Below are 20,427 nucleotides of genomic sequence, written 5' to 3' on the forward strand. Positions count from 1 at the left end.
CCACTGAACACGAATATATCGTTTAAAAAGAGCGGAAACAAATGCAAGCGGCTGCCTTTTGCAAGAAAACGCGCACCAGCGCCTCAGGCAATCGCGCGAACGCCGCTGTTGCCCGTGATTAGTCGGCACCGCTTTGACGTCATTCACGGGGATTGCTGGTCGGCGCCGCCATTTCAGAGCGTAGCACGCTGTTCTGTTTGGCTTCACAGCTGAGTTGTAAGCATTATGGAACGTTCTCGCTGTCTCGGAGAGCTTGTATTTTTGCCGTACATGTTCGAACCGACAGCCAATACAGAAAACGATGGCGGCAATGGGGGCAATGACGATGTTGAGTGTGCCAAGAGCGAGAGCGATGTCTGTACCTTCTCGCGCGTTGGAAATTTTAGCTTGTACATATGTCTTTTTATGTAGCTGCACGTTCCAATGACGGAAGAAAAAACATGTTAAAGTGTCACTGGGAACTTGCTGCTGGAAGAATGCCGAAGCACTAACATCTGATTGGATTGTAAACACGGGTGCAGTTCCGCGATGTCATGCACCTTGCCGCTGCTTGTCTAAAGTTTTGTGGTTTTTTGCGTGTTGATACACGATCGCGGTCATAAGTGCCGCGTTTCGCTACTTGAAACTCTTCAACATTATCTGCCTGTGTCACACTGGCTGCTTAAAACTCTTCGATTGGTGATGGTAGTGGAACAGGTTCATCAGGGGCTCGGTTCTCAATATACTCTGCTAGAACCTGAAACAGTGCAAGGCATGGATGTCATGAATTTCACCATATCATGCATATCAGCATACATGACAACAGTTGTATTACAGATAGTAATTGAAATACTTTTTTCAGTAATTTTTGTGAGGAATTAGTTTTCTAGTGATTTAGTAATGTGAATTATTTGGTGTCTCTAATTTCATGGCTAAAGTAATTTATTAATTGCGTTAAGTATGCACCAGTAAGCTATGCATGGCGCCAGAACATCGGTAGTGTCGTGAGGTGGCGTGGAGGTACATGGGGGGTGGGGGAGGGCATGAAACGTTGGCAAGTGTATGTTGCCTTAAAGAAAGGTTGGCGTCCCTTTATACTTTGCTTTTTCTTCTTGTGTGCATGAAAACTTTTTGGAAGTAATCGTAAAGTAATACCATTACTTTTTTTAAAGCTGTAATTGGTAATGTAATTCAAATCAATGATCGTAATAAGAAAGTAATGAGTAATGTATTACATTTACTTTCATATAATAATTTTGCCATGCGTAATGCATAGCTAGTTAAAGACAAGAAAACCCTTTTTGTCCAGCAGCGATGCCTGTATATGGCTAGACCACGTCGAACGCTGACAAGTTCAATACCTCACAACGTTACCTCATTATTTGAGCGCGTTCGCTTTGCCATGGGCGCGGCTGTGCCGACGTTCGTTTTTGCGGCATTTCGCTGCTGGTAGCAAGCTGTGAGTGCGAAATCTACGGAACGAAGTTTTTACACGCCGAGCTCAACTGCTCTAACGCGAACATCAAAATATTATCGTAACGCCTCATGTCTTGCGATTTGAACACGAATGCTGAACAGCTAAACCTGCGGGCACCGCGTGGTAGGACGAATAGCTAATAAAGCGGAATGCGCAAGCGTACCCCCGGCCAATTCACACAGCCGTAGTACAGTGTTCTGTGCAAAGCCGAGTGGAAAAACCGGACGAAAACGGTAAACACCTTGGACGCATGTGCATATTCCCGGCTGTGCCTCCACCTCGCTTCATCATAGGCCGCTGTAAGACCGTTTGTTCGACACTCAGGTGATCATTCGTTTAAAAAATTACCCGTGTGCACATTGAAACCCTTACCTCACCCTTTCTTCTCTTGACGAAGGCCGCTCTTGGAAGTGGCGAGGTGTTTCTCTTGTGGGAGAATATAGACGGAACAACGGCGGCCTTGTCGCGCTGATTTAATTGAAATACCGATTGACCGCATCGTTGTCAAGCTCCGATGATAATCACTGTCGCGGAAATGGTCCGAAAACAGCACAGTTGATTTCGCCGGCAAGAAATTATCTCTCCTCACCGCACGGACCCACTGCGCTGCAAGTTTCTTGTCCTTCGGGAATATGTGAAACACCGCATCATCTCGCCCGCCTGTGCTCGCACAGCCGAATGCTGCACAGAACGGGGAGATGTTGGGCGCCCTTGGTTGTATTCACTTACGCAGCACAGAAAGGAAGTACAGTTCACGAAAATCGCAAAAGAAAAATGTGAGTGGCGGCAGGTCTCTCGTAGCGTCGTTTAGCAAAGCGCAGGACGAAAAGAAACATGCCAGCACATGCCTGCACGCCGGTCCGCCAGTGCGGTCCCCGGGAATGACGTCACTCTGGCCGGTACTCTCCTCCGGCTGCCTCCTCAACCGGCGCTCCAAGAAGCGACGGGGCGTGTCCACGGGGGGGATTTAGAAAGCGATTTCTGCCCCTTACTTTGACAATACAAAGAAGAAATTTCAGAACCGTAAATTAATAGGTCTGGTATTTCCAACCGCAGCAATTCATGGAAATTGAAATCTGTTTCAGCTTCCTTTAGCCTACAAAGGGCAATGACTAATTGTGCGTTTTGCTTGACTGCCTTTCTGGTAACCTTACTTTGCACAAGCATCTGTACGGGGGTGTTTATTTCGTGGATCATTTGCCGACTACGTATACATAAAATCAACAGACCAGCCGTGGCTCGCACTCTCATAAGATCCTAGTCTCTGAACTCTAGCCTTATCGCTTGTCCAGTGCAGGAATGGTTCTTTTTCTCGATCAATAATTATTCTTATTTTGTGTCACAAGTGATTCGGAGTGTTCCTCTAGGGCGGACTGCGGATATTCATTGCGGAACATTATTAGAATATGAATAAATCATACTTTCATTTGCTACTCTAATGAGATAGAAACATAAATGCAATTCTTTTCAGAGTCGTGAAAACAATCACACAGATTTGCCTGACTTAACATAGCATGTTCCACTTAGTATTTGTTCTTGCACATCAAGTGACTTACCTAAAACCTGTTATGTCTTGCATGTGCCTCCAAATTGTATAACGCGCATAATTTTATTGGCGGCAGCAAGGAATATTTATTGTCTGCACAGATTTGGGCCAACTGGTTCCATAAAAGACAAAAAGGAGCACAAATTTGTGCGCCATAGTTTAGGAGCGAATAGTTGTCATACGCCAAATGCATGCTTGATTGCGCAATAATTGTGACAGTGCTACTGGACATTCCAGGGCTTGTCCGTGGCGCATAGGTGGTGTATACATCTGGCTGCATTGATTTCGGCCGCAGGCACCGATAAAGAGCCACAGGCACCTCAGGACCACACTGTATAAGAAAGACCTCAACATTATATACAAGTAGTTTCAGCCGCCGTTTCCTGTAAACAATCTTTAGTTTTTTTTTAATTACATGCCAGTGCGAGGGATTGGCGGTTCAATCTCGCGCGGGGGGGGGGGGGGAGGGGGGTGGCGCCGTCTTCCGTGGCACGCAAGGCACCGGGGGAGTGAGGGGGGAGGAGTGTTCTATTCCGGCGGCTGCTGTGTATGAGGGGGCCGCGCGGACGCCATATTGAGAGCCATCTGCGACGGGATAGACTGCGCCGAGTGCTGATTTGCTCACTACTACTGCCGTGCCTTTTCACTCCAGCGTTTCGACAGCGAGTTTCCAGCGTAATCCAGCGAGGTGGGTTCATGGTTGCTTGTGCAAGCGTGACATCATGCTTGCTAATTTAGTTAGTCAGCAAATGTTTACAAGTTTATACGGCGGCTGATAAAACTGTTATCCTTACTTTGTAGAGCTGTCTACTCATTCGCTATCGCAATCAATGCTTCGCCTTTCAGGCGAAACGGCAACTTTTTTTTTGCTCAAAGTTAAGATATTTAAAGCAACAGCTGTAGACACAAAGCATCAATAACACCATTGCTAATTATGAGGATTCGCACAGAATAGGTGGCAAGCAGTGAGGAAGGGTAAATGAAAAAGAGTGGATGGCGAACCAGAACAGTCTCTGAATAGCCGATGTAAGGAAAAGTTATAATACATTTGGTGCCGTTGGCTGTTCGGATTGACCTTGTGTTAGTGAAAAGGGCAGATGAACTCGCGGTGGTGAAGTTTTACAAGGCCGACGGTGAAGGAAACAATGAAGTTGGAAGGAACGTGCACTTCCTTATGGTTACGTGTCCTCATGGTACAGAACACACAGCCGACAGAAGCGGCGCTGATCGCGAAAAAAAGTTGTGAATAACCCTGTTTCTCCTCGCAAGTTCCAAACAACGTTCACATTAAAACCTCACAAACTCTTTGAACAAGGCAGTAACCGAAGCATGATGGCTGGGTCGACGTCACTCTTACAGCAGCAGCGGGCTTTACAGTGGGAGCTGCTACACCGAGTTATCAATCACACATATGACACATTTGAATGCCAGAGTCCATACACTCAGCATGTACCACCAAATAATTTTGATGGCGCCTCAAGTACAGCAAGTATGTAGATATAGTTCTACCAATAAGCATGCACAAGTCAGTGGAGTTCATCAGAGCATAAGTTAGGGAACATGACGCTGATTCTGTCAGCAATTGCCAAAAAGTGGTTTGACTTGCAAATCCTTAGTCGAGCGATTGATTCATCGAACTAGTGGAGAGAATAATTTTTAACCACATTAAAGAAAAATTCCTTTCAGACGTGGGACGCAGCTCTGACTTTCCAAGAGAAAGAAAAGGGCGACTTGACTATCTTTTGAGAAGACAGGATTACTACAGAATGCAAAACCATACCTGCTGGGATCTGCATTCATGTCACTGATAAATCAAGGCTCCATCCATGAACCTCACAGGCAACTGTAACCTCAGCGCCCGAATAGGATTGCGTACTATATCCGCTGCCTCTAAGAAGTGTTTTGTGCACCTAATGAGGCGGAGAAGTTTGAACAGCCTGTACTTGAAGAGAGTAACATGCACAGCATGGAAATCTCTAAAGCTGAACCAAAAGGAACTTGGTGCGACATAAATTTTGTGAACGCTTGTAAATGGCAAAGAGGTGGAAACTTGTCGACACTAGCCTCGTTGAGTATCGAGCACCAGCACTTTGCTGACACGACTGACATTTGTGACGGAAAAGCGATAACTGTTGACAGCTACGACGGAAAATGCAGGATTCTAAAAAAAATGGATGATAATATGTATTGAGTTTAAACGACATAGTTTCGAAGTAGAAGCTGCTGTCATAAAAGATCTTGACTTTACAGCAGAAAAAAAATAAGAATGCATACTAACCTCGATGATGACGGCGCATGCCTTCAGGTTTATATTGGCCTGTCACACGCATCGCCGTTTTAAAACACTCAGTCACACGCCTGCGCGTCCTTCTGTCCCGTCTAAAACATGATTGCTTCGGCATAATTTGTTTCTTCGTTTCAGGCCCTAAAAATTACGGCAGTGTTAACTTTTTTGAAACCTATCTGTTTTACTACACCTGTCGCGATCGCGCACTCGCACTTCCAGGCAATGCCGGCGCATCACCAGACGGGGACATCAGCAGCACACCGGTGGGAACTGAAGCGACCTCTCATGGCAATGGCGCACTTAATTGTTGCGCCACCTGCAGTTGCTGCACGTTCCCCATATTTTCTTGTGCTCCTGATAATAAAACACTTGTTGGGAATATTTCTGGTACGAATGGCATAAGATTGAAATTCCCGCAATCAACCTGCATTACATGCACCCACTTGCACCAGTTATCTTCGACGTAGATTTCATGCTTCGTGACACGACAGTTGCCTCAAACTAGTTGTACAGCCATGAAAAGAAGTTACGATTGTTTCGCATGATAAGACGCTATGGCTAAAAGGATGAACCACCGAAAAAGTAAGCTGCTTCGATTATAAGATCATCTAGGTCGACAGTTGCCCCCTCAATCGCTATCGTAACTATTATTTGGGCATAATCGGGCGTAACTATTATTTGGAGCAATGGCTACAAGGAAGGCTACCAGCACGTTGTCCGTGCTATTTCTTCAGACCCAGTAATTGTGCTGCAAAACTTTAGCAAGCCGCTTCAATTATGCAGCGGCGCATCCAACTATGGAACTTGCGCTCTGGGATCTATTCGGGAAACAAGGGCGACAGTTAAAGGCGGTCGGTTATTACTCATTGCAAATTCTTGATGGTGCAGCAGCACTACACCACTACGAAACTGAAGCAATTGCGGTGGTCATGGCGCCTGAGTGTTTTAGAAGTTATGTGTAAGATAATATATGAGATAATATATTAGATGTAATATAACACGTTGTGTTCGATGAGAGTCACAGGAGTGTAGACAAAATTCCAGATGTCATATGCTGTCGAGGCTACACATACCAGGTACCGATGAAGAGTGAAACGGGCAAGTGAACAGTGTTTTTGAAGGCGCTGAAGATAGCAATTGTATGGTGACAAGTTTTCTGTTCTACGAAGTCTAGTGCCACAAATTCTGCGAACTTACCATGAAAGCCCTAACGCCAGAGGCAACGAGGGCTTCTGTAAAACGTACTGGAAGATTACGAGCTGGTTATATTGAAGAATTACGAAAGAGGATATACGAAACTACGTGCAAAGCTGTCATTATCGTCAAGTTACTAAAGGCAAGTACCGCCCGAAAGGGAACAGAATGGTAATTTTCGTTTTCTCCAAAGTCCGATACAAAGTTATGCACCTTGACATTGCTAAGCTGAAAAAGCGCGTGTAGGGAAAACACAAGAAACAAGCCTTCTAATATCCCATATATGAGTGTAGACTCCAAATACAAAGAGAGTTCCGGTCACTCTCATTTAACGAGTATCTGCTTGTCCCCTATTTCACTCTTTTCGAGAGTAGATCAACCCTAATTGAGAGAGAGTAGGGTAATTCCTCCTGACAGAGTTTTGTTACTCCACCGCAAGGAAGTGTTAGTACTCTTCCGCAGAGTGTTAATACTCTCGCCACAGGGGTAATAGTACTCCGACAGACCGAGTACTTCTACTCCTCCAAACTGAGTACTTCTACACCTCCAAGCCGAGTGATTCTAGTCCCACAAACAGAATGATTGTGCTCCTTCAGAACAGAGTGTTAGTACTCTTCACAATAGTGTGAAAGCACAATGTAAATCCATGGTCACATTAGAAGGGATTCGCAATACTTACTTGTGGACAATATTTTATTCCTTCATAACAAACTCCTGCACTGATACTTGGTGAATGGAATGTAATCTGTAGTCGCCAAGTTACCCAAATGAAAGATTCTCTCTCTTAAAAGGTCAAATCTTTATTGATCAGTCACAAGACAAACAGAATAATAGTTGGAGAAACATACTGACAAATACATATAATCAGATTACAATGATGCCCATGAACTTTAGAACACATTTTGTAATAAAGCATAAGCATATTCTCTAAAGTTTCATCAGTAATTCAGCGTATAAATATTCTTTAATATATTCCTTTTCAAAAATAAAGCATACAAGGGAAAGGGAAACATAGAATAAACGTGTGCAACCTCGCTAATTATCGGCGCTATGATCGAAGAGAAATATGTGCCACATTAGTAGCCAGCAAAAGCATTTCTGGCACAAAGCGCATGCACTTATATGGCAGAGGTTACCAGATGAACCTTTATGCATGGGGCTGGTAATGTAGATAAATTGTGCAAGAGTTTTTTTTGTGTTCCATATTCTAAGACAGCAGCTTATGATAACGTCATGTACAGCGCATGGATGTTCCCGACTGAGAGTAGTGTTTTTAAAAATGTGTCATATATTCTCATGTGGGAGCCGTAGGAGTACCGAGCTTTGGTTATATTTCACATGGTTATTCATGTATGGGCTCCACCCCAATGTTTCTAAGTGTGACTTCTCGTGGTTCTGCAGCAATATCCTGCCTGGTCTCAAAGCTGTACAGAGGCGTTATAAAATTTCTGTTCGGTTGGCCCCTTCACGAAAATAGTTTCCTGGTACTGTGTGTAGCAAATGAGTATAAAACTACCAGGAGCATTGGCATTAGAATCTTTCGCATCAAATTTCTTCTCATATATGGTAACTTTTCAATCCCATTGCGGTAACTATACCATACTTATGAGGAGCAGCTTGCATGATTGCATGATTAATTACTGTGACTCGTTGAATATGCAATCTAACTAAAGTATAGCATGGCTTCAGATGTGAACCAAAAATCAGTTGTGATGAATATGATGCATCAAAGGCGACACACACATAAGAACAGGCAGGGCAGTGCACGAAAAAGACAAACAAAGAAGCAAAACGTAAATTTATAATGGCAGCATCCTGTTTCACATATCCCTACCGTGCACGTGGATTTAGCATTCGACTAAGCATATACTTGCCCAGTGAACTAACTACCTAAAACCAAAACATTTATTTCTACCGAAGTGGTGAGCATGCGCTAAAATAAGAAAACTAAATTAATACAGAATTCACAGAATCTTCGTCTCAAAACAAGTACATATGTGTCTAGGAAGAATTATACATCTCCTGACTCTGCGCGCTATCTGAAGTCTAGAAATTTACCATGTAACAAATGCTTTAATTTTATATTGCCTTATAAAAATTATGTCTAAAGAAGCCATGAAACTACGGGGATCTTGCGTAACAGTATATGTTCACATCAGTCAATTGATGAGCAAGTGTTCTACTCAGATGCTCTCAGTTCTTTGCATTGAACGCATCACTACCTCCTCTAGAATACTTCGATGGCAAATAGATTGAGTCACCCTACTCAAAATATCAAATACCCGCCAGGCTATTTCACATCTGACTTTTTCACAGAAGGAGAAACGACAATTTTACATTTTTGTGACTCTCCGGCTTCTAAGAGGTAAGGTGTGCACCACGGTGTACACAGTTAAAGGCCTGAATTGCTGCTTGTTTCGCTTCGGGAGGCAAGAGCGGGTCTAATGAACTGGTTTCTTGAGCATGCGCGTAAACGATAATGACTTCTTAAATATGGGACTCTTTTCTCACAATGCTTCCCCTTTCTGGAACCTAAAACGAGGCCATAATTCTAAACTTGGGTGTAAAAAATAGATAAAAGGGAAGACAGGAAACTCAGCCTCCTTCATGTCAGCATTTAAAATACAGAAACAGAGTAGTTTGTATTTGCGCCTTGCATTCACGTGCTGTTTAATGAAAGCTATTGAAGCCGTTAAATGCATGTAAGCACCTTGCCAAGCATGAGCTTTTGCTTTTTATAGTGAACACCGTCACCGTGCACATTGCAAGTATGTATCATATCACTAAGCAAATATGCAATTTCATTACGCCACTATTTTTTTATCACATGGATATATCTGTTGAAGCAAGACAAAAAGCAGTCACTTCTCACAACTAATCAGCTTTTTCTAAAACATATTTGTAACTTTTCAATGGCACTTGCTCCTATGTGTTTGTCTCCGGAGAGCATCCTTAATTTAGATTTTTCCATCGAAGACATCACATAAATATACCATGTTAAGATGAGAACCTAAAGCACATGAGAATTTTCGTCTTGTTGTGATATACTGTATTCTTATTTCGTTGACATTTAGTCAAATGGTGCACCCAATATACCCCCAGTCTAGTTTTCTTGTCCAAATTGCATGGCAATGTATTTTGATTCTTTGGCGTGCGCTCCTCTGCGCTATGTGAAGTCGCGCTTGGCTGGTTCTTTGACAAGCTTGGGTCCTTGGAGCGGCCTTCTTGCGTTATATAAAGCGGGTGCCTGAAAAATATTGTGTGCAAAGGTAAACACGAGGACATGGTCATGGTAAACACATGGTACACACGCGGACACGGTGAGCACGTGCTCAAGACAGTCAAGGTCATGGCACTAAAATAAAGTCTTAGCTCTTAGTCTTGCTGCTGAAATGCATGCGCAACATCTCGATGCCTGCAGCAGTGAACTGTTGAGCTACCTTCAATTTTTAGATTTAAATAGAAAAGAAAGAACCGACAGTTCATCCTCATTCTGCACCAATGTTAAAATGCTGCTTCAAGTAAATAGAATATTGGTCATTGTCAGATGTCATACATCTGTCATTAGTCTAGTGTGTCGCAAACACCCCTTGTGACGCATTCTAAGCACGTGCCCAGTGTGCCACTCGCACCATCTCTGGTTCTGCCACTGCTCAAACAATAACTTGAGGATCATATCTGCAAACATGATGCTCAGTAGCGATGAAAATATGGTCATCCAGCTCAGTGTAAACGACTGGGTGTGCCTATAAGAAAGCGCAACAAGGCTTGTTATGGCAAGCTTACACACATTTCAATAATAAAAAAAAGTTCACTGCGGCTTGCATCTAAGCTTACAAAAAGGCATGAACCTATTTTCATTGAGGAGCTGCGCCGTGGAGTTCATTCTTGACTAACTCGACTACTGCTGCAGTTTGAAATCTAGCATTTTACATTCTTGAAGGCATGTAAATGTTGCAGTTAGACCGCAGGTATTAGTTTATTCGACCAACTTTTTCTTTTGTGTACGACACACGACTGGTAACGCGGAATTCAAGCAAAGTTTTATTTTGATACTTTATTTCTCCACTACAAATAATAAAGCAATATACACATTTTGATCTGCGATAAAGTAGCAAGATGCACGCATTGCACTTGTAACCCCCAGATCAAGGGTGATTTAGCTGGTCATATGACATAAGTGAAACGCCAACGCATATTAGCAAATGCACAGGCATGTCCAAAAGAATAAGCGTATGCTAAGTGCCCCTGCAATTTTAATTCTACACAGCAGCCGTTACATTAAATGCTGACGCATAACTCCCTACTTGGCAATTCACCAAGGTCGTAGACCTAAGCATCCTTTCAGATCCGAACCGTGCTCGAAAACTGAAACAGGAGACATAAAATCAGACATATAGTCACATCATTTCAGTACATGAGCAAGCAAAAACCGTTCAATCTTAGGGCTAAACACCATAAGAGCAATTTAGTGCGCGACGGCGACGAGCGAGGGCTTCGAGTGAGCATACGGCGTGTCACTTGAACAGATCGCTTGGGTCTGGAAACCTAGAAATCGTCGCTCGTCCCCTGAAAATGCGATGAGCGACTAGCCAATAGCACGAAGCCGGAACTGGATGCACATCGCTCAAATACTACCGATTGTCCCGTGTGAAGAGCAAACGACTGAATATTTATAGGTGCAAGAATAAGCACCTATTGCAAGACCTTGTGAAATATTTTATGCAACTTTTTTATAGTAAAATACATCAAAGTTTAAATACTAAAACACACATCAGGCTAATTTCAAGGCGTATTTTGTTTTGGAACATTTTGGACCACCCCCACTTCACAACTCTGTCATGCGACGTCACGAAAATCGCGATAGCTCTCCATCTGATATGAAGTGTACACACTGAGTATGTATGATTTTACCGAACAAAAGAAAAATAGTTATTTCTGATTCGACGCCTTTTCGCCATTAGCGCTCGGCTATTGTTCAAAAGTTTTCGGGCTGCGCCCACTCCACTTGCCTGTCACGCGACGTCACAATACCGCAACAACTCCCCGCATCAAAGTAACGTGTACGCGTTAAAGATGCAATAATATACCGAACAGGAATGAATTTTCTTCTGAATAGCCGCAAACTGCCCCGTTCCGAAAGGAATAAAAGATGGCTTCCGCCGGTCGTTCACGCACTGGCTACTCGCACCTGCCAGAGAGCTTGGGTTTATTTGTGTATTATAAAACTTTCTGCGTGGCCGTGTAATGTTTTCGAGCACTTTCGGCACGTTTACCACCTCTTTCAGCCAACTCTTCTTTTCTGAGGACCCGTTTTAGCGTCATTCTTAAGCTTCCGTAGCATGCCGCCGCAATTGTCGAAGAGCCACCGTATGCTAAGTAAGGGAAAGGGGACCGATCGCAGACACTGGCACCGCCCTCCTCATCCGGTTATCGATTTTCAGTGTAGCGGCTCGGACCCATCGAATCGATCTCCACTTGAGCGTGCTTCTCGCCTCTGGTGAGCAAATTAGATAAGACAAGCCGCTGACTGTGGGCAATGTTATTCGTTTTTCGAGCAAACAAAAGCGACCTCCTATGAACGAGATGACCATTTGATTGGTGTGTCGAGACAACCCTGCGGGTAACCGCCCGAAGCTTGCGGCGGCGGTTGCGCAAATTTGACGTCAGGAGATTGGAATAAAAACATGTTGGAATGGTTTTACGTTATAGGGCCCTATGTTAGGTTTATTTGAAGAGGGGCAACGTAGTTTTGATTAAGTCATCATCATCATCATCATCAGCCTGGTTACGCCCACTGCAGGGCAAATGCCTCTCCCATATTTCTCCAACAACCCCGGTCATGTACTAATTGTGGCCATGCCGTCCCTGCAAATTTCTTAATCTCATCCGCCCACCTAACTTTCTGCCGTCCCCTGCTACGCTTCCATTCCCTTGGAATCCAGTCCGTAACCCTTAATGACCATCGGTTATCTTCCCTCCTTATTACATGTCCTGCCCATGCCCATTTCTTTTTCTTGATTTCAACTACGATCTCATTAACTGGCGTTTGTTCCCTCAACCAATCTGCTCTTTTCTTATCCCTTAACGTTACACCTATCATTCTTCTTTCCATAGCTCGTTGCGTCGTCCTCAATTTGAGTAGAACCCTTTCCGTAAGCCTCCAGGTTTCTGCCCCGTAGGTGAGTACTGGTAAGACACAGCTATTATACACTTTTCTCTTGAGGGATAATGGCAACCTGCTGTACATGATCGGAGAATACCTGCCAAACGCACCCCAGCCCATTCTTATTCTTCTGATTATTTCGGCCTCATGATCCGGATCCGCAGTCACTACCTGCCCTAAGTAGATGTATTCCCTTACGACTTCCAGCGCATCGCTGCCTATTGTAAACTGCTGTTCTCTTCCGAGACTGTTAAACATTACTTTAGTTTTCTGCAGATTAATTTTTAGACCCACTCTTCTGCTTTGCCTCTCCAAGTCAGTGAGCATGCATTGCAGTTGGTCCCCTGAGTTACTAAGCAAGGCAATATCATCAGCGAATCGCAAGTTACTAAGGTATTCTCCATTAACTTTTATCCCCATTTTTCCCCACTCCAGGTCTCTGAATACCTCCTGTAAACACGCTGTGAATAGAATTGGAGAGATCGTATCTCCCTGCCTGACGCATTTCTTTATTGGGATTTTGTTGCTTTCTTTATGGAGGACTACGGTGGCTGTGGAGCCGCTATAGATATTTTTCAGTATTTTTACATATGGCTCGTCTACACCCTGATTCCGTAATGCCTCCATGACTGCTGAGGTTTCGACAGAATCAAATGCTTTCTCGTAATCAATGAAAGCTATATATAAGGGTTGGTTATATTTCTCTATCACCTGATTAATAGTGTGAATATGATCTATTGTTGAGTAGCCTTTACGGAATCCTGCCTGGTCCTTTGCTTGACAGAAGTCTAAGGTGTTCCTGATTCTATTCGCGATTACCTTAGTAAATAGTTTGTAGGCAATGGACAGTAAGCTGATCGGTCTATAATTTTTCAAGTCTTTGGCGTACCCTTTCATATGGATTAGGATTATGTTAGCGTTTTTCCAAGATTCCGGTACGCTCGACGTTATAAGGCATTGCGTATACAGGGTGGCCAGTTTCTCTACAACAATCTGCCCACCATTTTTCAATAAATCTGCTGTTACCTGATCCTCCCCAGCTGCCTTCCCCCTTTGCATATCTCCCAAGGCTTTCTTTACTTCTTCCGGCGTTACCTGTGGGATTTCGAATTCCTCTAGACTATTTTCTCTTCCATTATCGTCGTGGGTGGCACTGGTACTGTATAAATCTCTACAGAACTCCTCAGCCACTTGTACTATCTCATCCATATTAGTAATGATATTGCCGGCTTTGTCTCTTAACGCATACATCTGATTCTTGCCAATTCCTAGTTTCTTCTTCACTGTTTTTAGGCTTCCTCCGTTCCTGAGAGCATGTTCAATTCTAACCATATTATACTTCCTTATGTCAGCTGTCTTACGCTTGTTGATTAACTTCGAAAGTTCTGCCAGTTGTATTCTAGCTGTAGGGTTAGAGACTTTCATACATTGGCGTTTCTTGTTCAGATCTTTCGTCGCCTGCGATAGTTTACTGGTATCCTGCCTAACGGAGTTACCAGCGACTTCCATTGCACACTCCTTAATGATGTCCACAAGATTGTCGTTCATTGCTAGTTTTGATTAAGTAATTTAGAGTAATTCATGCTGTCATCTCCGAACAGGCAATTATTTAGTCAGATGTTAGCAGGTAAGTGATTGGCAAAGATTAGAAAAACATGAGGCGCGCCAGACGAATTTCTGTGGAACAGGAGAGAACAGCGACTGGTCAGTGCAATCAGTATCCTTAGCGTCTACCTAATTGATCAAGCTTAAAAAGTAATAAGTGATGTAGGAATACAGAGTCGACTAACAGGTGCAGGGCATTAGCACGGACAAGACGCTGCGCTTAGGAAAACAGTTTTGTGGAGGACGTGTTGGGAGGCTGCCAAAAACTGATAGCCCTCAAGAATGTTAACAAAGTGGGTGGAAATATTGTGTTCGAAAAATTCACATCGAATAGATGTTAGCGAGAGTGGACGGAAACGTTAGGGAATGCGTGTTAACCCAGACTTTTTCTCAAAGACAACTTTCCCTGTCACCTAGTTATCCAGAAGGTTTGAATGATATAAAGACGGTGGAAATGTGCGTACCAATATGATGGAATAGTATTCCACAGCATTTGTTTTGCAGAATTTCCTGGTGACACTATCCACATCACATGACGATAAGTATTTAAGGTTGTTGATGACGCCCCAAACATTTTCAGAACCGATAACAATGGCGTCAATGTTTTATTGAACCTGTAATGGCATGAAGTGGTTACTACAGTACCTACAAGACGAGCAAATGCTCTTATAAATGGGAAGTTTAAGACAGACGCATACTCTGCTTAAGGTACGAGGTCCAGGTTCGGTTTTTGTACAAAAGTGATATTGTGTAGCGTTCGTTGTCTCGTAGAGCACTCTAAAGCCTTTTGAAATAGGTTAGGCATAGGTGGAAGGGGTTTGATTATTAAGGAAAAGATTTGCTTGTTTTATTTCAAAGAAGTAAGAAGACTTCACAGCTTCATAGGCTGACAAACGTTTATCAGACCGAGCGTTGACAGTAGCGCTCAACAATCTGCTTTTTTATTTTAGAAATGTATTTCATATGTGCGTTATACCCCAGGGGGCTCGTATTAGAAAAAAAAATACTTGATAGGAATGCATTTAGCTTTCTGTTCTAGAACATTACCTTGGAATAGGAACTCATCTAAAGGAGTTGTTAAATATGTGTAGTTATTTAGAGGCGCCCTTCTAGCGCGAGAATTGTGCACGAGAGATCGGTCTGGGCACGAGACAGATAGATCTGGGAGGGCCGTTAGAGCATCAGCAATAGCAAGTATGGCCGTGCGTACCAATTCAACAGGCTGAGATTGCAACAGATTTTGGCGACGAGGGTTAAACTCCATAAGTTAAAATATGCCAAAGTACGGTTCCCTCGACCCGTTAGATCCAGACCCTGGCTGTGGCGAATGAGGTGCCGGACAACATGAAACGCATGGTCTTCCTCAGCTGTTGCGGCTCACGCACGTACTCGATATTGTGCAGCCTCCTTGCACCGAATAAGCCGACTCAAACTACACTTGAAAGCTGCCTGAAGATGCTGCATTACGGTAAGCAGCGGGGCGAGTCGGTATGTCTGCATTATGAATAATTACTGCGCGCGCTTTTTTTCTTTTTTTTGAGCTGCTTGAATGCAATAAACTTTTAGTCGCTGGTGTTTCCTCTCTCTTGTCTGTCCAGTAGTAATAACTATTTAGAACTAATTCAAGGAGAAACAAGTAGACTTCAATAGAGTTTAAGCATTCTGGTTAGATAGCGTTTGTTAAAACATCGGGGATTGCAGTGTTTCGGTACAGGGCCGTGACGTCTAGTGTAGCTAGAATTAGGTTTTGGCTTAGTGGGCCTTTAGTATTAATTTACTCCCTAATTCTCAGTAGGTGGGGCCTATGTTGTACAAATGAGGGAAGCGTTTTTAGAAAGTCACCAAGGATGTGCTTAAGGAATGTGGAGATGCTCTCTGTTGGGCTGTTGCTGTTTGATACTATCTGATGGCCTGGGATATTAGCGGTGTATAGTGCCATGCATGGAAAATTATGAATCTTTGGAAGAAGGTAGAAACGCCCGGCACGTTTGTTGCTTGTTTTACGAAATTTGTATTCGGACAGTGTTGCCAATTCATCAGCTACAAGTGAGTTCAGGCTGTTGGCAATTGTCAGTGTGTACTAGCAAAAAGTCGGATCATTATCTAGCTTACGGTGATGTTCTGCGTTCTTTAGTTGTCTGTAAACCTCATGGTTGTATTTTTCTCCTGGCCGAGTAACTATGCAGTAGAATCTCGATAAACAGAAATCGCTTAAACGGAATTGCCGCTTAAACGGGACAGTCATCTGCAGTTTGGTTGGTTTTGTATCCACGTAAGATAAAAAAAAAAAAACTTTCGGTAATCGGAGCTAAAATTTCCGCGTCACCGTGTAAACGGAACCGAAAATGAAACTTCTTGGAAGACCCATTGTCAGTTCTTTCCAGTTCCGGATTTTTTTTTGTTTTTAGTCGTAAGCCTCACCTCATTGGTAGTCGGCCGTGTTTGCGCAACGACTGAGCAGTTCTTGTGTTGTGTTAGCGCAGTTCTATTCTGGTCGTTCGTCAGTTCAAGTGGCCGAGGTTAGAGGGCTTAACCCTGCCGCCTCGTTCGTGCCGTCGTGGTGCCATTCGTGCGTCATTGCCGCAATGGCATTTTCTAACATCGGTGGCTTGTAAGCGCTCGCGAAGTTGAGGCCTAGCCTCTGTTGTTTCAATGGCGGCACAGAAGTGTGCGCACCATGCGCTAACGTAAGGAAAGAAGATGGAAATTATTCTTGACTTCGAAAGTGGCTTTTACACGAAGTCGGCGCTCGCGACGAAGCACGGAGTCCCGAAAAGCAGCTTAACGAGGATCCTGCGCGACAAGGAGAACCTAGGGGATGTCTTCAAAAGTTCGTGATTTGGGCCCCAGAGGAAGCGTCTGCGACAAGGCGACCACGAAGAACTATAGAAATGTCTCGTTTTGTGGCTTAGGAGAGCCCGGAGCCAGAACATTCCCATCAACGGACCACTAATCCATGTGAAGGCAGAAGAGTTTGTCCTTCAACTTGAGGTAACGTACTTCTTGTGCAGTGAGGGCTGGCTGAAAAGGTTTTAAGACAGAAACGGCCTCGTTTTTCGCGGCATTGCAGGAGAAGCCGCAGCAGCTGACGTGACAGCGTGTCGCGACTGGCACGCAGGGCGGCTTTCGGAGATTATGCGTCAATTAAAAAAACTATGACATCTACAACGTAGATAAAACCGCGCTTTTCTTTAAGCTCATGCCAATGAAATTGATGGCTTTCAAAGGTGAGAAATGCACAGGTGGCAAAGTGAGCAAAGAAAGACTGTTCTTGTATGAGTTAACATGTCGGGCAGCATTATGCAACATCTTTCCAGCGTACAATTGAACACGGACGATCAGAGAAAGTCAACATGAACGCGTTCGTGTTGCCTTTCTATGATCGTCCGTGTTCAATTGTGCGCTGGAAACATGTTGCATATTCTAAATCACAACCAACTAGCCCAGCTGTCCATACATGTCAGGCAGCGACAACTTGAAGCTGCTTCTGATCGGGAAATAGACAAACCGCCACTGTTTTAAGGGCATAACTAATATGCCGTGACTTACGTGTCAAACTCAAAAGGGTGGATGACGCAAGCCCTCTTCAGCAAATGGCTGCACACCGAGAATGCGCGATTGTAGCGGCAGAAAAGGAAAGTACTTTTCCTTGTTGATAACTGCCCTGGACATGAGACTGTAAGAGGACTGAAGTCGATTGCGTTGGAGTTTCTCCCGGCCAACACCATGGCACTGTTCCAGCCCATGGATCAGGGAGTTATTCAAGCCCTGAAATCCCGCTTCCGCAAATGTTTCCTGCAGATGATGCTGGTGTGTATGAACCAGATAAGGAATACAAGGTGGACATTCTTGGCACCATCAATCTTATTGCCGATGCCTGAAGGCAGCTAACTTCTAATACTATAGCAAATTGCTTTAGGCATGCGGGATTTTTTTCGAGAGACCAGGCATCCGACTTGCAGGATTTGCCTGAATGTGACGGTGAAGATGCCCTTGAGAAGCACGAGGTAGTAGAGCAGTGTGCTTTAAATGAAATCCATCTGGACTTTGAGGAGTACGTGCACATCGATGGTGATGTTGTGACTTGCCCTAAAAACAGGGTGGAGAGCCTTGTTGCTAAGGTGTATGATGAAGAAGAAAGGGAGCCAGAAGAGGAATCTGAAGGGGTAGGTACCGTGGAGCCTACCACACTTCAAGGAGCCGAATCAGCTCCTTTCTGAAAATTTTTTTTTCTGAAGGAACCAGGATCTGAAATATTAGTCCAAAGCTTAAGCGTCATGGAAAAAAAAGAATCATAAAGATGCAATTTCAAGGACTCAAACAAAGCAAAATTGGTGCATTTCTTAGTGCACAGTGACTAATTGCTGCCAAATAAAATTTGTGAGTGCTGTACCATCAGGTACATTCACCTTCTAGTGCTTAGGGTTCCATAAAATGGCATGAAGAATGCACGCACATAAATCTGCACTTTTGCAAATCTCTCTCCGTAAACGGAACTCCTTTTAAATGGAACCAATTTTTTGGGTCCCTTGGAGTTTCGTTTATCGAGAGTCACTGTACTTCGAACCTTATCTGCTTCCTTAATAACAATGTCATTCTGGCAACTACGATTTGAAATCCGCCGCAGGTATGTTTTTATGTCACTTAGATGTCTTGGATTGACTAATAATTTCTTTGCGAATAGTTTTAAGATAAAGGTGAAGTTATATGGCTTCTTTTGGTTCGATAGTCAAAATGAATTGGTCTCCAATATGGAGACCAATTCTTACCAATATCTTATACGCATCCGTCGGGTAAATTCTGAATGGTCTTTGTGAAGCTCGAATGCATTTATTTTGTTGTTTGTCGGACAAAAGTTCAGGCCCTTGGTGATCACGGCTGTTTCTTCTTTGCTTAAAGTTTATAAAATGTCTACAACAATAGACAGGTTTAATTTTGTGGAAGCTTCCGCCACGTCTGGTATTTCTAAGATCGAGGTCCCTCATGCTGACGTGAGGTGGCTGTTTTCCTGTAAGGTTGTTTATTGATGAAAGTTAGCTTTTTTTCATTGTTCTTGAAGGAATTTTCCAGACTGTTTTTCTTCGTAATGCTCTAATTCTTTCTTCTCATCCGGTGTCAGAGCTGCGTTCTGAAGTCCGTGGCTAAAGCGTTTGAGTTATTATTCGCAGTGTTCCTTGATGATATTCAAAAGTGAAAGTAAGCCATTGTTCAATGTTTCTCAGTTTGCGCGATTCGTGTGGTGGGCGCGTTCCGTAGAGCTTGTATTTCCTTCAGTGTTAGACCTTCAGGGATCATATGGCTCTACGTGTAGGCGTTTTTTACTTTTATATCAACTGTACGACCCCTTTTCCCATGTACACCTGCCCCCGCTTGCTTCTGCTCATCCCACCCTAATATTCTGGTTTCTATTACGCCCCCTTTTAGGCCTGCTTTTTTATTATATATATATTCTTTTTAAAGAGCCTCACCAACACATTCCAAAGTCGAAGATGCCAGGATACCATTTTCGGTGCCTAAGCCACACAGGGTATTCCCACTTCTGCATACCGCCGTGATGAGACTTACGCTGAGCTACTGTGGCAACGTCCCTTGAAAGTCCATGCCGCTACTTTCTAGCCACCCCATGCATTGCACCGCAGACTCGTTATCGCCATCTTAACTCTTTCAAAATTATCCGATGCTTTGCTGCGATGCTACTGAAGTCATTTTTTCAACTTATGTCTTCTTGGGTATTTTTTTTACTCGTGCACTGACCGCCTGACCGGCTAATCTAATGCCACAAAAACACGTCGGCAACGACACCCTGCATGCTCCCTAACCTCTCGCTTCTGCGACGGCCTGCATGCCTTTCTTTTTGTTTTCATGCTCTTTTTTTCCCTCTTGGTGTCTTTTTTTTCTCATTTTCTTTCTTTTCTCCCCGTCTTTTCAGTCCCCCACTCTTTTCTCCCGCTTGAGGACCACGCACAGACGTCAAGCGACAGTGCTCATTCTCTTTGAAGTCTGTCCCTTTACAATCAACCACCACTGACAACAACTGGACGTGACGTCACTACACTAACCCTTTAAAACTAACATGCCGAGGATGACAAGGCCGCTTTTGACGATGCCCTATACAACGCCTCTCATGACATACACAATGTGCAATGGGCATCCTCACCATGTGTATTTGAAGG

This window comes from Dermacentor albipictus, chromosome 3, assembly GCF_038994185.2.
Source record: "Dermacentor albipictus isolate Rhodes 1998 colony chromosome 3, USDA_Dalb.pri_finalv2, whole genome shotgun sequence".
NCBI lineage: Eukaryota > Metazoa > Arthropoda > Arachnida > Ixodida > Ixodidae > Dermacentor > Dermacentor albipictus.